General features: G+C 38.8%; 1 long non-coding RNA gene across 1 annotated transcript; it reads left to right on the forward strand.

Moving 5' to 3' along the window:
- Positions 1 to 7,140: 7,140 nt before the first annotated feature.
- On the forward strand, positions 7,141 to 10,153 carry LOC311616683. The gene is made up of 3 exons (XR_014793972.1): positions 7,141 to 7,217; positions 7,368 to 7,411; positions 10,100 to 10,153. It is a non-coding gene; the product is annotated as an uncharacterized lncRNA (long non-coding RNA).
- Positions 10,154 to 21,894: the final 11,741 nt, after the last annotated feature.

Consider the following 21,894-nt stretch of genomic DNA (forward strand, 5'->3'; position numbering starts at 1 on the left):
AATGTATTTTCTATACATCACATTCTAGTTTTATTATCAAACGAGGCTGAGATTCTAATTACTAGTAATGACTCTCTCTCTTTCTTTTTAATCTCCGTCCAAGGATATTTTTCCATTGGTTTTAGAGAGAGTGGAAGAAAAAGGGAAAGACAGAAAGAAACATCACTGTGAGAGAAATATATCAATTGGTTGCCTCCTGCATGAACCCCGACCAGGGCCTGGGCAGGGAGGAGCCTGCAACCAAGGTACATACCCTCGACTGGAATTGAACCCAGTTCTTTCCACAGGCTGACACTCTATCCACTGAACCAAACTGGTAATTAATGACTCTTAAGAGATGTGAGATGATGAATAATAATCATAGGGTTGAGATAATATCTATTCTCTGTAAAGCTAAGAAAAGGCAGAGCAATTACTTATTTACCTTATATGCATTAAGGAGCATACTGACCAATTATTACTATTATTTAAGACTTTAGAATGCATTATTTACTTACTTGCATATTTATGTATATTTATCTTTAAATTTATCTTTATTGTTGGAAGTATTAAAGATGTCCCCCTTCTCCCCTATTGATCACCTTCACTCCCCTCCTGCCCCCCTCCCTAAGCCTTCACTGCACTATTGTCTGTGCCCATGGGTTATCCATATATGCATATAAGTTCTTTGGTTAATTTCTTCCCACCCTACCCCCCACTCTTTTTCCTCTGAAATACATCAGTTTGTTGCATACTTCAATGTTGCTGGACCTATTTTGTTTGTCAGTTTATTTTGTTCATTAGATTCCACATATAAGTGAGATCATGTGATACTTCTCTTTCTGTGACTGGCTTATTTCACTTAGCATAGTACTCTCCAGGTCCCTCCATGTGTCTCAGAATGTGAAAGATCCTTCTTTTTTATTGCTGCAAAGTATTCTATGGTATAAATGTATCACAGCTTTTATATCCACTCATCTACTGATGGGCACTGTGCTGTTTCCAGATCTTAGCTAGTATAAATTGTGCTGCTATGATAATTAGTGGTGCATATATTCTTACTGATTGTTGTTTCAGGCTTCTTGGGATATATTCCTAGAGGTGGGATCACTGGGTCAAATTGAAGATCCATTTTCAATTTTTTGAGGGAATGTCACATTGTTTTCCGTAGTGGTTATATCAGACTGTGTTATGCCCAGATTTCAAGATCCCCAAGGACCACCAGGGAGCCAAGTCTGATGCAAAAGCAAAGAGCCTTTGTTAGCTAGCTCTGCGAGCGACTAACCGGGTGACTGCTCCACGCAGGGAGACCAGAGAGCAGCTGCGACACTTTTAAGCACATTAACCACATCCTGTTTTTGCAGAACAAGTAACCCAAGAGAAAACAGTTTTTCCCAAGCAACATCAGAGTCATGCTATTGATGACCATGTTGTTCAGAGGGTCATCCTTTCTTCAGAAAGCTGACAGTGATCTATGAAAGAAGACCTATGTGCTGGGAAGGGGCCATGAGACTGTATCTCAAGGCCTGGCCTGATGTCAGCACTGACAACTCTATCCAGGGCATAGTTCATGGCCTCTCTGGACACATGCTCAAAAATTCCCACTTTCCAACAACTGCAACAATGCACTGGGGCTCCTTTTTCTCCACATTCTTGCCAGCACGTGTTATTTGTTGATTTGTTGATGATAGTCATTCTGGCAGAGGTAGAATGATACCTCATTGTCATTTTAATTTGCATCTCTCTGATATTAGTGATATTAGGCATTTTTTCATAGTCTCTTGGCTATTTGTATGTCTTCTTTGGAGAAGTGTCCATTCAGGTCCTCTGCCTCCTTTTTAAATTGGATTGTTTGTCTTCTTTTTATTGAGTTGTTTGAGACTTTTTATTTTGGAAATTAACCCCTTATCAGATGTATCATTGGCAAATATGTTCTCCCATAGGTGGGTTCCCTTTTCATTTTGATGCTGTTTTTTGTTTGTTTGTTTGTTTTGTTTTGTTTTTCTGTGCAAAAGTTTTTTAATTTGATGTAGTCACATTTGTTTATGTTTTCCTTGGTATCTCTTGCTCTGAGTGATGTATCTGTGAAAATTCTGCTACATAAAATGACTGATATTTTGCTGTTTGTGCTTTTTTAAGGATTTTTGTGGGTTTTAAACTTACATTTAAGTCTTTTATCCAGTATGAGTTTATTTTTGTGTATGATGTAAGTTGGTGGTTCAGTTTCATTTTTTTTGCATGTACTTGTCCAATTTTCCCAACACTGTTGTTTGAAGAGACTATCTTTACTCCATTGAATACCCTTGCTGCATTGTCAAATATTAATAGAGTGTAATGTCTTGGGTCAATTTCTGAATTCTCTGTTATGTTCCATTGATATATATGCCTGTTCTTGTGCCAGTACCAAGCTGTTTTGATTATGGTGGCTTCATAGTATAATTTGATATCTAATATAGTGACCCCTCCAACTTTTTTCTTCTTTCTCAAGATTGCTGCAGTTATTTGGGGTCTTTTTGGTTCCTCATGAATTTTTGGAGTATTTTTTCTAGCTTTGTTGAATATGACATTGGTACTTTAATAGGAACTGCATTGAATCAATAGATTGCTTTGGGTAATATGAACATTTTAATGATTTTGATTATACCAATTCATGAACACTGAATATTTTGCTAATAATGCCACCCTTTCCCCACTCATTGATCTCCTCTACTTCCTTCTGATACTGTCTGCTCATTCTGTCTTTTGCCTCTGTAGCAGTGAAGTCATGGGTCATGGTATCAGTCAGCATAATGCTATCTCAAGTGTTTCTTCTATTCTCTCAGGCTTTTCTTTAAGGTGTCAAAGACAGTCCAGTTTATACAAGCAAAGCCTGTGAGTTTAGGGGGTGTGTTTAAGACTTCTATGGCAACTCTCCATCAATGGGAAACATGGGTTGTTGGATAAATCCTCACACTGCTCTTCTAGATTGTTCTTCACAGTATCTGCATTAATATTGATCTTCACTTTCTTACAAGTTTAACTCAATAATTCATATTTTTTACTTTTTAATTTTCTCTGTCATATTATCCCTTTTTCTCTTCCTTCTTCTGGCTTCCTGTCACCACTTTCCAAATAAATTACAGTATGTGCATCCAAATCTCTTCTTCTAGGAGGGGGAAACCAAGTTAAAACACATTCTCTCCAGAAGAGCTTAAGACCTTACTACTTCTCTCATAATTTTAATTATTCTTTAAAGAACCTACAATTCTTGCCAATGTTTATATCAGGAGACATACAGAGGCAACATTATCTTTATATATACATGATATATTTGCATATGTGAATTTTATTTTTATTTTAACCATATTTCTGTGAAATCTATACTGATATCAATAAAGCACTTTTCACAGGAAGATTTATGATATTGAATTACCACATGATGGCAGTGCCTGCAAGCCTTTGTATCTTTGGTATGTCCTTGTGCTGCATCCGCAGTATAACTGTGCTTGGGATGGATGGACTATATCTAGAGAGTGCAGATGGAAATACCCCCACTACCTTGACATGTTCCCAATGTTACGCTTCTGTGCTCACTCAGAAAGGCCTGCAGACCTGGGAAGGTGTTCCCTCACTCCCTTCCAAATCAGGCTCTTCCTTGTTATCATTAGCCATATTCCGTCACCGCTTGTTTCTCTTTGGCCTATCTAGGGGCTACTGGCAGTGCTAGGTGGGTGGGAGTTAGACAGTTAGTTGTGCAGATCTGAGAATGCCCAGGCACACAGGGAGGGACTCACTTGGATAATGCTCAGACAAATGGACTAAATAATTCCTTTCTCACATCTGTGCTCCAAAACATCAATCATGTTTATATGCTATTTGACCCAAATGTCCTTAGAAGCAGGCACAGATGGAGATTCTGGAATTGGACCATTGACTTGTAAGACAATGATATATGTGGGGATTACCCCATGTTAAGTTCTAGAATGTGGCAGTATCACAGTGACCTAAATCAGGGGTGAGCAAACTATGGCCCATAGGCCAAATCTGTCTCATTGTCTACTTTTGCAAATACAGTCTTATTGGAACACAGCCACACCCAGTTGTTTATGATCATCTATGATGCTGTTGCTCAATAGTTGTGACAGAGACCCTAAAATATTTATTCGCTGTGTGGCCTGTTACGAAAAGAATGGGCAGGAAGGACAGCTTAGTGTCTGACCTGCAAGGGTCTGGGGCTGGCTTTAGTTCTGGGGAAGCCAAGACTCTTTGCAAAATAACAGTCAGATGCAAGGTGCTCCACTCTTTTCTCATAAACAAACGTACACACCCAATCACTTTCTTGTCTGACTGAATCAGTTCCATTGGACCTGAGCCAGCTGGCTAAATTTCTGTAGACAGGAGGTGCCTCTGTTGGGAGAGGGTTCATGAATTTGGATGAAGTATAAGAATAGATGCTGCTCCGAAACCGGTTTGGCTCAGTGGTAGAGCGTCAGTCTGCGGACTGAAAGGTCCCGGGTTCGATTCCGGTCAAGGGCATGTACCTTGGTTGCGGGCACATCCCTGGTAGGGGGTGTGCAAGAGGCAGCTGGCTGATGTTTCTCTCTCATCGACGTTTCTAGCTCTCTATCTCTCTCTCTCTTCCTCTCTGTAAAATATCAATAAAATATATTAAAATAAAAAAAAAAAGAATAGATGCTGAGCAAAATGTCAATCTCTGGATAATGCAATGAGTGGTTATTCATTTTTATGTTACTTATCTTTATATTCTAATGATTGTATTATAAAGGATACTTGTTAAATTAGCTATGTAGATTAGAGGACATATTCAAAATGTTAATAGCTATTCACTAACCATAGGCTCAGGAATCCCACCAAGAAAAAAATGCTTGAAATATACTTGGTTTTGCACCTTTGCTTAAATTCCTGCCATGAATTTTCTGTTTTCCTTGTGTGCCAAGGAAAATTAACCAAGTGGGAGAGATGTATTGAGAAGAAAGGCCGTGAAAGCCTTTCAAGATGGAAGGACATACGATAGCTGGTGGAGTGTGTTTACTAAGGTGCAAGTGAGTTGAGTAAGTGAATTTTTGTAACCTCCTCTCAGCCTGCACCAAACAGCCATACTCATGCCTTTTCCAGATGGTTCAAATGCCTCTGTTAACTATAAAAATATCATGAATTGCTTTTACTTTAGGTTCCATCGGTCCACCATTTTCCTGGGACGACGACTAACTACCTCAGTCTTTTGAAATCCCTGTAAAGGAGGGACAAAGGGGTCGGAGGAGCAACCAACAGCTGAGAAGCGGCTAAGACCATTCTTAGATCTGTGCTCAGGGATGTCCATGTTTAAATGTCACTTCATCTGAAATTGAGGACTTGATTTCAGATTCAGAGTGACCCCTGAACAATGGGTAGGGAGCACAGCTTGCCTATTGTCTGACAGACAAGGCTCTGTGACTGGCTTTAGTTTTGGGGAAGCCAAAATACGTTCATTCGTTTCCTGAATCTTGAATAGGAAAGTGTTGAGAAAACATTTAAAAAAATATAAACTGGTAGTTTATCATACAAATTAGAGATAAATTTGCAGTCTTATCTCTACTAAGCGTCTCTCCTAAGTTGGCAGGTTGCCATGGCATCTAGACCCAACATGATGGCCCCCATTTGCCTGATGGAAAAAACAAAAAAACAAAACAAATAAAAGTGTTATTTTGTTTGAGAATGCCGGAGAAAAGTAGGTACATTATTTTTTATTAAATTTTATGTTACGTATATTTTATATAACAAATACAAAATTTTATTTTGAGTAGTTTTAATTTAAATTCAATAAATAAATGTATAAAACTTAACATGTGTTTTTATTTCAAGTTTTTAACACTAAACTTCACTACAGTTAGAAATTTACAAAAAAATCAATATCAGGTAAGTAGAGGGTCTACCCAAAACCGAAAAACATGGCAAGAGGTCTACGGCACAAACAAGTTTGGGAACCTCTGATGTAGATGAAATCTTGAAAGCCATTCCTGAACAAGATGGAACAGCTGCACTTTCCTTCTTTGAAGTTAAAACTTTTGTGGCTCATTTACATCTGAGAAACCAGAGACCTCGTTTTTTGTTTTTTGTTTTAATATATTTTATTGATTTTTTACAGAGAGGAAGGAAGAGGGATAGAGAGCTAGAAACATCAATGAGAGAGAAACATCGACCAGCTGCCTCCTGCACACCCCCCACTGGGGATGTGCCGGCAACCAAGGTACATGCCCTTGACCAGAATTGAACCTGGGACCTTTCAGTCCGCAGGCCTACGCTCTATCCACTGAACCAAACCGGTTTCGGGTTTCGGTAGAGACCTCGTTTTTATAAAGGTGTTTGCAGTCATCTCCTTACAGCTCCTTTAATCTCCTCTCTAAAGAGGGGAGCGTATAATTCTAGTCCTTATAAGGCAGCTGTAAGAGCCTCATGTCCTACCCTATATTCTTTGCTCTTGACAGTGAAGAATCAAACTGAAGTAGGTGATATAGAACTATATATAGAACAGTGTATTCGAACTAGCTTACTATTTTGCTCTGATAAAAATTTTATTGTACACCTTGTTTCCTAGTGATCTACAGTTTGTAGGTCATGCTGAAATGCATAACCAATGGGACTTTTTGCTTAATGCAATGATTGTAGCTTAATCTCCATCTAATTCAACACACAGATACTAAACTATTGTTTTGTGCTGCATGCTATGCTAAGATATAAGCTTATATATCTTATTTTATTATCACAGCATCCTCCAGGCTGGACCTATAATTTTATTTACATGTATCTTCCTCAAGTTCAATAATTTAATAAAATGGATGATAGGAGTCAGGAAAAAATTTACTTACAAGATTACTAGTTTATTTAAGAAAGAAAAATAATTCAGAACAGCCAGACGCCGAGATGCAAAAGGCCAGGTGTCAGGGGAGGGGCGTGAACGTCCATGCTCTCTCTGGGTGCCCTCTGAGCACCTCCAGGTGCTTACCAAGCTCTCTGGACACATGTAGATAGAGCTTCTAATGGGGGCTTCATTAAAAAGGCACACTTGATTAAATCATTGGCCACTGGCGATTAACTCAATGCCCAGAGCCTCTTCTCTCCCCAGAGGTTCCAGGAAGTGTGCGGCTGAAAGTTCAACTGTCTAAGCCAGGTGTCGGCAACCTAGGGCTCCAGAGCCTCATGCGGCTCTTTTGAAGCTTTACCGCAGCTCCGACAACTTGCAAGCCTGTGTGAAAATGAAGGTAACATCTTACAGCCCTGATGTGCTGACACTGTGCACTGAGGTTCAGGAGCAAAAATCCCATTAACTAAAAATTAAATATTTTAATTAGCTATTAATTTGCAAAAATATATTTTACATTGTTAAGTGAAAAAGTCCTTTTTTTCTTCAGATTGACAGCTAACTGCACGATCCAATCTGGTATATAGCATTAAGGTAAGAAACAATATATGCAGTGTTATATTTGTTTTAAATGTAGCAATGGTTTTGCGGATCTCAGGTTTTTTTTTCCTTCGGAAATGGGTCCAAGTGGCTTTTTATGTCTTAAAGGTTGCAGACCCCTGGTCTAAGCAGTGGTTGGCCTGCACTCTGTGGTTATCTAGGGGCTTTCCAAAAATCACCTTATTAGCATATGTTTAGGTGTGATTGAAAGGGGGTTGTTGTAAGAAACAAAAGAACCTCCTTTCACCTTTAATTCCCTGGAGCTCTTTCATGATCTGAGGACAAAAGGCCAAATATTATAACAAAATATACCCTCATTGCTATCATCACTCAGAAAATTACAAGGGTTTTAGGAACTGGGTGCCAGCAGTAAGAAAAAAGATATATGTCACAATATCTTACATCTATAACATCTTGCTGCAGGTGTCTGCAGGTCAGTTTTCCCATGCGGTGCCCACTGTTACTCTTCGGCTAAGATCCAAATTAGGCAAAAGAGGCTAGTCTTTTAGGCAGCCCCAGTCAGGTTAGAGCATTGTAAGCAAATTCTTCTCTGCTCTGTTCAGTTTGAAGGAGGGAATCCGAAACTGAGCTGTTGCCTTAGATAGTCTATTTTAAGTCTTCACTCATAATATCTTGGCCTAGACTTCTGAGGGTTAGGTTAGCTGCAGCTTTTCTCAGCAATGCCCACTGCTCCTTTCCAACCGAGATGCCACCACCTCCTCCTCCCTGGCCCATTTGAAATCCATGTGAGGTGAAATAAAGACTTGAAGAAAAGACTTGAATAGCTCTAAACTAAAATAGAACATTGTAAATAAAGCCTGCACTGTTTCCTCTGGATAAAGGGAGGGCACTGGGTAGTCACCTCCCGTAGACAAAGACCTGGGAAGTATGGGGTTGGGGGGAGGACAAGCATAAACACCACAGAATTTCTTACCATTTTGAATGTGGCTTTTAAAAGTTTTTATTGGGTGTTTGCTAGGTTACTTTAGGCCTTTGACTATTTTGTGGAATTGCTATAAAGTTATTTTAGCTAACTTGGGGTTGCTTTTTGATGTCACCATGTAAGACAAGGACTTAAAGCTTTCTAGTCTGCCATTTTGCTTGATTGTCTAGGTTTTTTTTTCTTTTTTTTCTTTTTTTTTTTTTAAATATATTTTATTGATTTTTTGCAGATAGTAAAGGAGAAGGATAGAGAATTAGAAACATCGATGAGAGAGAAACATCAATCAGCTGCCTCCTGTACACGCCCTACTGGGGATGTGCCTACAACCAAGGTACATGCCCTTGATCAGAATCGAACCTGGGACCTTCAGTCTGCAGGCCAATGCTCTATCAACATCCACTGAGCCAAACCGGTTAGGGCTGATTGTTTAGGTTTTTAATCCTGACCCTATAACTTATTCACTCAGCCTTTGTGAGACTCATTTTTGTTGTTGTTGTTGTTAATCCTTATTTGAGGATATTTTTCCATTGATTTTTAGGGAGAGTGGAAGAGAGGGGGAAAGACAGAGAGAAACATCGATGTGAGAGAAACACATTGATTGATTGCCTCCATCCAGGGCCAGGGCCCAAGGACCCTGAAACCAAGGCTTGTGCCCTTTACCAGAATCAAACCTGGAATCCTTTGGTTTGCAGGCAGACACTCCATTCACTGAGCCAAAAATACATCTCATTGCAAAATGGGTATAATAATTTTGAGCTTGCAGGTTCTCGAAAGTACAAATGAGGCCAGGTATGGAAGGTATGTATCATAGAGTTTGGAATATTGTAGTCCTTCAGTGTATGATAATAATTGTTTTAATTTTATAATAAATAAAACTTTATTATAAATAAAACTAACCTTATATATCATCACTAATATAAGCAGAGATTTGGGGGAATGATGGAGCCAGCTGTCTGCAGTCTGCTATTCAAGGTTACATTTGGTCCCATAGAAAGTACGGAAGTCTCAGTTAGTCCTAAGTTGATTTGGATAAGTTATCCTGAGTGCTTTGGATAACTCTGCGACAGAGAATAAATTTGCAATCTTATCTCTACTAAGCATCTCTCCTAAGTTGGCAGGTTGCCATGGCATCTAGACCCAACATGATGGCCCCCATTTGCCTGATGGAAAAAAACAATGAGCATCTGTCAGTGAATCAGGAAGCTCTAAAGATTCTTGACCAGATTTCTCAGCCAGTGGTGGTCGTGGCCATTGCAGGACTGCAGGACTGTATCGTCCTACAATGTTTGAATATCTATTATCTTAAAAATCCTTTGTGAGTTCACATTTAATTTTGGCTACTAGCCATTTGATCACTTTGCTTGGCAAAAGGATATTTTCTCAATTTCCTTTTTCCACTTTTCCCTTCCCATGTCTCTCTTTAATCCACTTCTTCCTGCCTTTGAACTTCACTTTTCTTTCAAAATGTCCTTGTCATGATTATCAATGACTTCTATTTTGTCTGGTTTATGGATATCTGTTTGTCTCATTCTGGAGTTCTAGCCTCACTGGTATTCTCTCAGTTAACATAGTCTTCTCCTTGAAATAGATGACACACAAAGTAGGAAATCCTTAAGAAATGGAGAAAGCAATACCTTGTATGCTGGGATACTTACATTTTAACAAGTCTGATAATGTAGAATCTTGAGTGCTTAGGTTATCTGCTGTCATTGTATGTTTCTTTTCCATGTCCCTTGCAGGCTTCCCTCTGGGCTCTACGGTGCAGTCTAAAACCAAGGGCATCTGGATGTGGTGTGTGCCTCACCCCTCTAAGCCTGATTACACCCTGGTCCTTCTAGACACCAACGGTCAGGTGATGTGGAAAAGGTAGTCAGAGAGTCACAGATACATCCTTTTCAATCTGTATTTTCTCCTTATTTCTTCATGATATTTGGTGGTTTAACTGCTGTGACCTATTTGTGAAATCTAGAAATCCAACTCTAGTAAATGAAGCAAATTTTGGTTTATTTGCCTTTCACTTCTAGGTAAGGTATCCTGGTATATTTAACCGATTTTTCATTATTGCTTGGCACTGGGTGAATGATTTGACTCAATTTAATAAATGATTATTGAACATCTGATTTCTAGTTCTCTGGCATTAGCAATGTAAAAATTAATGACCAAAGTAAAGGTCTTACCCTCAAAGAATCTGCTGTCTTCTGGTGAAGATCATCAAGTGCTCCTAGAGCCTTCTAGAAGGCTTTGAGATACTTCTGAATGAGCTGCTTCTATAAAAGCATGTTTGTTGTACAACAAATATTTTTAAATGAATTTTTGATATTATAGCTTTAGGTCCAAAGAGGAGTTACAAATTCTGTGTTAATTTTTAAAATCATATATCAAACAATGATATAGTCTTACTGTCTAAATATTTTGTCATGAGTGCCATTTCTTATTTTAATTGAGTACTTCTAAAAAATTGTGGTCAGAAAAATAAATAAATCAATAGGCTATTTTTTCCCCTCCAAACTCTTGTATTGAGTCTTTTCAGTATAAATTTCAGTGTTTACATTTGCTCTACAGAACAGCTTTTAATGCTGTTTAGAATAGAAATAATTTATGGTTTATGCCACTATTTAGACAAAGTTATAATTTATACAAACAAATTAGCTTGCCTTTTAAGGCCCTTTGGCTATACTAGGCTCACTATCCAGCCCTAATTTCTGCATCTAACCTCTGGTCCAGTCAAGTCAAATAACTCAAAAACTATCTATTTGGCCATCTTCTGTCTTTCACCTGTGGGATTACTTTCATTTCTTCTTCTTCTCCTTCTCCTCCTCTTTCTTCTCCTCTTCCTCCTCTTCCTCCTTCTTCTTCTCCTTTTTTTTTTTTTTTTTTTTTTACATATTAAAGGAAGGTTTATTCACCAGTAATGAATGGGACTCATTACGGAGGTAGAGAAATCAGAATTAAAGGAGAGGGGAGAGGAGAAAGGGGGGACCCACCCAGGCTGACTCCACAGGTGGAGAGAGAACAGCTACCTTAATTTCTTCAACTCCACATTCTAACAATTCTTTAACACTTAGTTTAGGACTTTGACATATCATGTGCTCTTTTCTTACTTTCTGAGCTCTGCTCTTCCTTGATGGACTTCTAACTTGTAATTTAATGTCATAGCTATAGATTCCACTGCTTATATACACTACATATAGATATTGTCATTTTTGTTGGATTTATTGCTATGGATAATTGCCACTGTTTTGAATAGTCATCTTAAAAGAAATAATTGTCATTTAAAACTTTGAGTTTTAAACTTAAGAAGAGAAGGAAATATTGATTAGCTTTCCATAAAAACATTTGTTGAATTTAATTGAACATAGTTTGAAAGACTAATTATGTCAACCACAGTATAATATATATGGCCTAAGACCAATACATAAGTATAGACTGAATACATGCTAATACCTACCACTGAATACCTAATTGCACTCCAGGTGCTCCATTAGTTTTTCTATATATGTTATTTTATTTAATCCAATTGAACTGAAAAAAGATTTGTAAAAATGAGAATTCTTTTACCTATGAAAAAGTCAGTCACAAGAAATGTCTTTCTAATTGTCAAAGCTGATATTTATGTCTGTCTTCAAACTTACTTATTTACATGGTGAGTACATTACCTGAAATAAAGTGAAGGACTGCTAGACTTAGTGTCTGAATGAATTTCTATAGGGTAAACCCCTGAATGTCTTGCCCTCATGTACTTCCAGGGTGACCCTAAGAATGACTCATGGATCTTTGCCCTCGCCGTGCTTCTGTGTAGCAGCTTCGTCTACAACAGCATGAACACTATCAACCACCAGGCCCAGGAGCAGCTGCAGTATCCTTCCAGGAACCCAACCTCCATGTGCCATGGAGTCTTTGAGAATGGAGATTTCTCCTTGCTTGTCTTTGGTGGAGCAGAAGGACCCAGAACAAAAGAGAATGCTTATAATATATCATGTTTATTAGAGAAATGTGGGAATTGTGGTTAGAAAGTTTATTTTCCTTAGCCAGGTCCTAGTTATGTGACAGAGCTCACAGAACTCATCAGGGCAAAGTCATACCCTAGACACGTTGGAATAGAAGATTTAACAGAGTTTCTGAGTTTCTTTCCAGACTATCTGGGCTGTACAAGATTTCATCCTGGAGCTGAAGTTAAATGGCCACCCTATCATAGCAGATGAGTACCTGGAGAATGCCTTGAAGCTGATTTCAGATATCAGTGCATGACTTGGGCTATGAACATCAACCATGTCAAACTCAAATGCTAACACAGACCAAATAAACAAGGTATAAGTTCATGTGGACTGCAAAAAAACGAAAAGTTTCAATTTTCAATGTATAACTTTGGTACACTAATAGCATCATTACATAACAAGCAAATTATTTTATTTTTTACTTCACAGCAAAAATACTCCAATTCCCACTTTGCTTGGAAATTTCGATGTTTGTCAGCAATTTTTTGTTTATTTTTACTACCACTGGATTTTGATAGAGACATGCTGAATACAAAAGGCTGAAATAAATGAATAATCATTAACATAAAATAATAGAACATTTTAATAAAAATTAACATTTTTTCTTGAACATTAACTTATTAGACACTGAATAACTGCACAAATTAATAAGTATAATGCAAATAAATTTATTTTTCTTGTTCTCCAAAAGCAAAATATTTCCTTTTGCACACACCAAACAAGTCAGTACAAGACTAATGATGTGGTGATTGGCTGTTAAAATATTCGCTACTAGTATTAGTGGGGAGAAATGGTGCGTCTGCGTGTAAGGCCTGTAAGGAAAATCAATGCAACATGATTATAGTAATCAGTCATTAGCGAACGTTATAGTTTGTTGTTATTAATAATTTTGTATAACAGGATTTTGTAAAAATCAAGTTATGAAATTTTATTAAAATGTTTCTTACATACTGTTATGTTAGCTGGGTTTCAAAAATATTCTTTGTGGGCTGTAAGTTTGATATTCTTGCAATACAAGGTGGGAGGTACTAAATGTTGTCCATGATCTCTGGGATTGTATTTGTGTTTTAGACTAGATGAAGTCTGTAGAAGTGGTGATTGGAAGATGGGTTGAAAAGCTCTATGGACTGGAGTTTAAGTTCACTTAAGAAAAGTAGAGTATAATTACTCAAACCAATTTGTTCTTTACACATAGTAATTTAGAATCCAATTGTAACTTTGAATACAGTGGTGCTAAAACTTTCTAAAGATCAGACAGTTGTATTCTTTATTATGGCTTCTGCTTTTTTGTTTTGAGAAAAACAACTGACCAGAGATTTGTTATACATGGAATTACAATTAAAACCATATATAATGAAAATTTTTTCACATAATTAGATTCTTACTCTTCTGACACAAGGATATAACTTTCTATTGACTTTATAGATACATCATATAAAAATAATTTTATGTTCCAAAAACCTGAAGCATGCATCTTTTCAATCTATGCTGCTCTCATATCTCTGATAAATACCAGAACATTCATTTTATCTTCTATAGCATAGCTTTTAAAAAATTCCCACATTTACCTGTGCTATAATTTTAAAACAATAAATTATTTTAATAGGATACATTTATGTGGGTAAATGTATTTATGTATCTGATAAAACCTCAAGAGAAGTATTAATTTTGAGTTATTTATTCCTGTCTTCGTATTTCTATTTATGTTTTCTCAAAACACTTAATGAGAAATTGGCTAGGCAGAAGAGCAACACTGTCAAATCAAATATACTTTTTATATTAAAGAGTTTATAGTTTAGGTGTATAACATCATAAAATAACACTTTAAGTTTTTGCTACAAAAAGAACTAAAACTATACACATTATTTTTAATATTAAAATAGTTTTCTTTAAATAATCAGGGTATCATTCTTAATATTGCTTCGTAATCCCTTGTTTGTTATTCTTCTTTTTGATTCCATAACTAAATTTCTACATGGAATAAAATAGATAGAAAATTTAAAATTTTTATTTCAATAGTCATTTATTTAGTAAACCTTTACCCTGGGTAGGTCTGGAGATGCCAGCAATAGGTTTTTATTTTTTGCTTAAATTACAATAGATGTCTCCCCTAGGTTTGTATCATTGGTAAGTTTCAGGTTTAAAGAAGCATTGGCTAAAGGAGTTAAAAACAGAAGTCACAAACATATGGGATGGCAAAGATATAAAAATCTTGTCATAAAAATCTTTAGCCTCTTGTCCTCAGACAGTTCCTTCTTCATCTTCATCTTTTTTTTTTTTTTTTTTTTTTTTTTTTTTTTTTTTTAATCTTTCAGGCAGGAATCCCAAAGCCCAAATATCCAAACTCCCTAGAGAGATTTCTTTCCAAAAGGAAGTGTTTTGTCTTTGACTGGCCAACAAATGACAAAGAACTCCTAACCTGTAATGAGAATGTTCCAGAAAAACAACTGGATCCTAAATTTCAGAAACAAACAAAGAACTTCTGTTCTTACATCCTCACCCAGGCGAGGACCAAGACCCTCAGAGAGGGAATCACGGTCACAGTCACTGGGAAATGTATCTCCTTTTTACATTCTGAAAGGCTCAGTATAAGTTAAATAAATTATGGGTATGTTTCCTAATATTTTTGTTGGGTTCTATATATAACTTTGGGTTTAAAGGTATTCATATTCTGTGAACAAATCTTTATGTTTTATAATTATCACTTTTTTGGCATTTTACAAAATCTTATAGAAATCATACATTTTATCAGTAACATCTGTGGCTTACAATATTTGAAAAAATATTGATAATAAAATCTCTAACTAGGTATAAAAGCAGAACATATGCCTTGGGAGTGTTCCTCAGTGGTTGATCATTAGCCCATGAACCAGAATGTCATGATTTGATTCCCTGTCAGAGGACATGCCTGTGTTGTGGGATTGATCCCCAATGTGCAGGAGGAAATCTGATCAATATTTCTCTCTCATCAGTGTTTCCATCTCTCTATCCCTCTCCCTTCCTCTCTAAAATCAGTAAACTATATATATTTTTTATTTTTTTAAAGAACATAATATTTTCTCAAGGTAAACCCTATATAATAAGTGTAATTTGCATGAAGAATACAAAAGGTAGCTTAGGAGTTGAAAGCACTCCAAGAATAACTATCAACCCATAAATCCCTGAAAATCCATTGGGAACTTCAGAATTAGGAGTGAAAATATCTCACTTATCTACCTATGTAAACAAAGTTACTTATAATTTTTTAAAATTAATTTTGTGATTTATTCCATTTCAATGAGTTTGTCAAGATTACTTTTAATTTTTTAATGGGTAATTGTTTCCAGTATCCTTTGGTATGGTAGATGAAGGTAGATATGGGATTATTTTTTTAACCCTTGTGACCTGAAGAACCATAAAAATAAGGAGTCAGTAGGAAAATGAAGGTGATGCTAGTAGGAAGAGGTAGGTAGGGTTGTGTGTGTGTGATTCATAAATGTGATCTCATATTCTTTGATTTGTTGAGTGATAACTTGATATTTTCTCCTTAAATTTCCTGAGCTCAGTGTGCCAGCATTGGTGGGCTCTTGATAAGAGCCCTATTTCTGCTTTGCCAGGGGCTGTTTTCTTGATGTGTCTTCACATGGTGGAAAGGGTGGGGGGAGCTTCTATGATTCTTTGTTATAAGGGCCCCACCCTCATTACCTAATTGCCTTCCAAAGGACCTACTTCCAAATACCATCACATTGGAACATTGGGGGTTAGGGTTTCATCAAATAAAATTTAAAAGAACACAACATTCATTTCAAAATATGGTTGGAGTCATAGCCAGCTGGGCCTGATTCTGAAGATGGTGAATACAACAGGGCATCTGTAGGGTTATAAGGGTTGGGGAAAACAACCAAATGAAATCTAGATGTCACCAGGAGGCTTAGAGATAGTCAGAATAACATGTCACAACCTGCAGCCTGAGGTTGAGACCCTGAACCTGTCTCTTGGAGGATGGGACAAGATCACAAGACAGAAGATCTTGCAACCTTGGGACAGGAAATACAACGTTAATAATTTTCCCAGCCTTTCTTTAGGTTACACCTCTGCCCATTTACTTGGTACCTGTGTCCTAGGGAAATTGGGATGATGAAACAATTTGAGCACTGTTGGAATCAGGATCCAAGTTAGCAGTGATACCAGATACGGGAAAGATATCACAGTCTCCCCGTTAAATAGGGGCACATAGTGTTCAAATAATAAATGCTGTCCTGGTCCAGGTGCAACTACTTGGTATCTCGTATTTGTTTTCAAATAAAAGTGAGTTTCATTTGAGGATAGGAACCATTATATCTCCTGCACATCTCCGGGGAGTGTTTTTAGGCACAGACTTCTGGAAAAAGAAAAGGTTGACACTTACATGATGTTTTTAATTGCCAGAATGCCATGAATACATCAAATATTTGAGGCAATGGATAGTTTGGATTTTTGCTATCCGATGAAGATCTCTAAGGTGATTTAAAGGTAGCACAACAACACAACAACAGCAACAACAAACCCTTTTCTGGGAAAGCCTGTGTGACTTCATGTGTCATAATCTCTGTGAAGAAATAACCACATTTGCAATGGAGATTTTCCAGTTGTGACTTCAAGTGTTCAGAGGAAAGAATGGCTTTGTCTTGTTAAGAAGAAATCATACAGTAATGAATATGTGGCCAACAAGTAAAAGGGGTCAATGGAAAAGCAAACTATTCTATGGAAATCTCTGTTCCTACTGAGAGTGTGAATTGATCTTCTAATCCTTTAGGGACACCCTGGATTAAAAAAACAAAAAGAGAAAATCTTGACTATTTTAGATGCCACATGTAAGTGATATCACACAGTACTTTTTTATTCTGTCTGACTTATCTCACTTAGTATAATGTACTTAAGGTCCACCCATGTCCTCTCTCCTGGCTGAGTAATGTTCCATTGTGTATACATATATACCATATTTTATCCATTCATTTATTGACGGGCATTTAACTTGTTTCAGCATCTTGGCTATTGTGATTAATATTGGGATAAACATCAGAGTGCATGTATCTCTTTGAAATATTCTTTTCACTAAAACATTTAAAAAATGAACATGTATTAATCACTTTAAAATATATAAAAATGCTTTGAAAAATAGTTAACAATTTATTCAGACATCTATTATTCACTAAAGAATAATGTCAATTATTTGCAGTGTTTGCTAAATTCTCATTTTTGACCTGCTTTTGTTTCTGTATTCAGTGGAGAGAGAAAGGCAAAGATTGTGTCCTCATGTAGCTTGTAATCTATAAGTAAAAATAAATAACATTTTTTTAGAGATCAATAAATACTGCAAACACATATTTGTGCAGTGGACAGTGATTAAAGCTCAGAATAAAAACCAACAGCCTTCCTTTAAGTTTAGCTTCAATATAATTCTAATTGTGTAGAAATATAATTGCTTGTTTCTTGAGGAAATATTCAGTATTGAGTTGTAAGGACCAAATACTATAATATTAAAGCACTAGAGGCCCAGTGCACAAAATTTGTGCTCAGAGTTGGGGGAGGGGGGTCCCTCAGTCCGGCTTGCACCCTCTCGCAATCTGGGATACATTGGGGGATGTCCGACTGCTGGTTTAGGTCCGATCCTGCAGGGGTTGGGCCTAAATCGGCAGTCTGATATCCCTCTCGCAATCTGAAACTGCTGGCTCCTAACCACTTGCCTGCCTGCCTGATTGCCCTTCACTGCCTCTGCTTACCTACCTGATCGCCCCTAACTGCCTCTGCCTTGACCCTCTGTACCCGGGACCCATGCTTCCCTCCCTCTGGCCAGCCACAGGCACCCGGGACCTGGGTTTCCCTCCCTCCAACTGGCTGCAAGCACCTGGGACCTGAGCCTGCTTCGCCTGGGCCAGCTGCAGGCACCTGGGACCCTGGGCAGCTTCACCTTGGCCCCAGCTTTGTCAGGAAGGACATCCAGAATGACATTTGGAAGATGTCTGGTCTATCTGATCTAATCAGCATATTGCCCTTTTATTAGTATGCTAGAGGCCTGGTGCATGAAATTCATGCACAGGAGTAGAGGGGTCCCTCAGCCCAACCTGCCTGCATCCTCTCCAATCTGGGACATCTCTCTCGCAATCCGGGACTGCTGGCTCCTAACCGCTCATTTGCCTGACTGCCTAATTGCCTCTAACCTCTCTGCCTGCCTGCCTAATTACCCCTAACTGGCCTTCCCTGCAGACCTGGTCTCCCCAACTGCTCTCACCTGTAGGCTTGGGTTCCACCTCCCCAACTTCCCTTCCCTGCAGGCCTGGTCACCCCTAACTGCCCTCCCTTGCAGGCTTGGTCCCTCCCAACTGCCCTCCCCTGCTGGCCATCTTGTGTCCACATAGGGGCAGTCATCTTTGACCACATAGGAGTAGCCATCTTGTGTGTTGGAGTGATAATCAATTTTCATATTATTCTTTTATTAGATAGAATTAGGTAGGTTAAAGGCCTGGTGCACAGGTGTGGGATGGCTGGTTTGCCCTGAAGGATGTCCCGGATCAGGGTGGAGGTTCCCTTGGGGTGTGGAGTGGCCTGGGTGAAGGGCCTGTGGTGGTTTTCAGGCCAGCCACACTCCTGAGTGACCCAAGTGGAGGCCCTGGTATTTGGGATTTATTTATTTTCTATAATTGAAACTTTGGAGCCTTGAGAGAAGGCCAGAACTGTGGGAGCTTGGCTTCCTCCATCACTGTGGCAACTCAAGCCTCCTGCTCTCTCCAGCTCTGTGGCTGCTGCCATTTTTTGGGGGGATTTATTTATCTCCTATAATTGAACTTTTGTAACCTTGAGTGCAGGCCTGGGCCTGCCAGGGTGTGTGGGAAGCTTGGTTTCCTCCATTGCCAGGGAAACCCAAGTCAGATATAGAGTTCAAAGTAATTGTTATAAGTATACTCAGATGTTATGTGGACACCCCTTTCTGGCTCTGGAACTCCTGGCTGTGGAGCCCAGTCTGAGGTTTTGGCCCTTCACTTATCAGGGGGAACCCCCATAGCTGATATATCCCACCAGAACCTCAGCCTTCCCCTCTGGGAGTGGGGCCAGGCCTTTTTGCGTCCTACCAGTTGATTATAAGACTTCTCTTCAGCTAGTCTTTGGTGGTAATTCAGTATGCTCTTTAATTTAGTTGCAGTTCCAGTTTGGTCCTGGCAGGAGATGATTGCAGCTTCCACCTACTCTGCTGCCATCTTAGAAAATGGTGCATAACCATCTCTTTGTGGGCATTTGTCCCATGCTGGAGTGAATATGGTGCCAACTCCTTGTCCAATTGATTGGTCCAGGAAAAGACCCTGAAAAATAGGAATTAATTAATCATTTTCCCTGATATATTTTGTCTAGGGGATGCTCCAATTCCTCTTGTGTCTATTGAATTCAAATCTATAATAATAAAAGTGTAATATGCTAATTAGACCGAAAGCCCTTCCGGATGAAGCTATGGTGGTGGGGGCCAAGGCAGCTGCCACCACAGAGGGAGACAAGTGCCTTGCATGAATGTTGTGTATCGGGCCCCTATTTATCATCTATCTATCTATCTATCTATCTATCTATCTATCTATCTATCATCTATCTATCTATCTATCTATCTATCTATCTATCTATCTATCTATCTATCATCTATCTATCTAAAACCCTAATGTGCAGGTAGACTGAACTGCGGAACAACCAAACAACCAGTTGCTATGATGTGTGCTGACCACCAGGGGGCAAGTGCGGAACATGGCAAGTGTTGGCAGCATGGGGCAGAGAACAGAACATGGCAGGTATTGGCCACAGTGGGATGGTGGAGCAGTTGAGCTGGGGCACCAGACCAGGGCAAGGCACCAGTCATTGTCATCAGGGTGAACCTCTGGTGTTTACTGACAATTCTTTACTCCCATCTGCCACAGTCCCACCCGGCACTCACACCCACTGCCAGTGCAGGCCTCACTCGCACCCATAGCCAGTGCCAGAGCCTCTGCTTGCACCCACTGCCAGCACCCAGCACAGGTCCCGATCACTTGGTGCCATCAGTGAGTGCGAGCATTGGCTGCCAGCCCAGATTGCCCCTGAGGGTTTTTCCACCTCTTCCTGCTTTTGAGGGGTGATGACGCCAGCCCTGCTTGCATCTGCTGCTGGCGCCAGCCCCAATTACTTGGCGCTGTCAGCAGGTGCAAGAGGGGCGGAAGCCATCAGCGCATGGGAGCAGTGGTGGTGGGAGCGGGGCTGCCAGCAGACAGGGAACTGTGGGCTGGTCAGGGGAGTGGAGGATGTGCTGAGATCTGCTCCTGTGGCTTCGGCAGCTTCGCGGCCCACAGTTCCTTTCAAGGTGCACGTATTCCTGCACTGGGCCCCTAGTTAATATATATAAAATGCAGAAATGATCGCATTCTGTTTTCCTTTAATTAAAGCACTTAAAAGTTTTTTTTTTATTGTTATAGTGACATATACACAAAACAAGATTTACTATTTTAGCTATTTTAAAGCATACAATTTAGTGGAATTAAATGTATTTTTAATTGTTATGCAACTATCACCACCATCCATCTCCAGACTTTTTCATCATCCCAGAAGGAAACTTTGTATCCATGAAATAATAAGCCTCTGTTTCCTTTCCCCAAGTTTCTGCTAATCACTAGTCAGTTTTATGCTTCTATGAATTTAACTCTGGATAACAAGAACTTCTCATCCTGGCACTGAAACCTGAGCTGGAGGGCCTGCTGCAGGGCTGGGACTCCTCATTCCTCAGTGGGGACCTTCATAGCTGAGATATCCCTCCTGATTTTTAACCACCACATGTGGCTGTGGTACCAGCCATTTTGTGTATCCGTCCCTCCTACCAGTCTCAATGTGGCTTCTTCTTTACATTCTTAGTTATAGGACTTCTGTTCTGCTAGATTTCAGGTGGTTCTGAATAATGCCTGTTATAAAGTTTAGTTGTAACTTAGATGTAGTTGTGGGAGGATGCATGTACTAAATTTACGTATACTGCCATCTTGACCGAAGCCAGTTCTTTTATAAAAATAAAATATTCAGAATAATATGATATGAAGAATTGAACTCAGAACAAAATTTAAAACTCTCATTATTAGCAAAATCCCTAAACATTCTTGGTTTTGTATTACTTGTTTATCTTTTAGAGACAATGTTTTTTTTTTTTTTTTTTTAAATCACAGAAGCATCAAAGGCAAACCAAACGCACAGGATGATGGTGATGATGGCAGCAACAAGTACAACACTACAAGAGCACACCTTCATCAATTAATGTTTTGTTAAAGACAGTTGATTCTCCATAATTTTTTCAAGGTTCTAATGCAGAGAGCAAAACTCATATGTTCCTGTCTGACATCAAAGTATGCACTTTTAAATGTGACTGCATTTCATCACTCAATAAATATGTATTGGCCACTGACCATGGGCTGGACAATGGGGAAGGCATTGAGGACTGTGTGGTTAGCATATTAGGCATGGTCCCTGTGCTCATGCATTTTTTAGTTCAGAAGTAAGACAGTAAAATAAGTTACACAAACAAATGT

Source organism: Pipistrellus hanaki, assembly GCF_964339955.1.
Source record: "Pipistrellus hanaki genome assembly, chromosome: 2".
Lineage (NCBI taxonomy): Eukaryota > Metazoa > Chordata > Mammalia > Chiroptera > Vespertilionidae > Pipistrellus > Pipistrellus hanaki.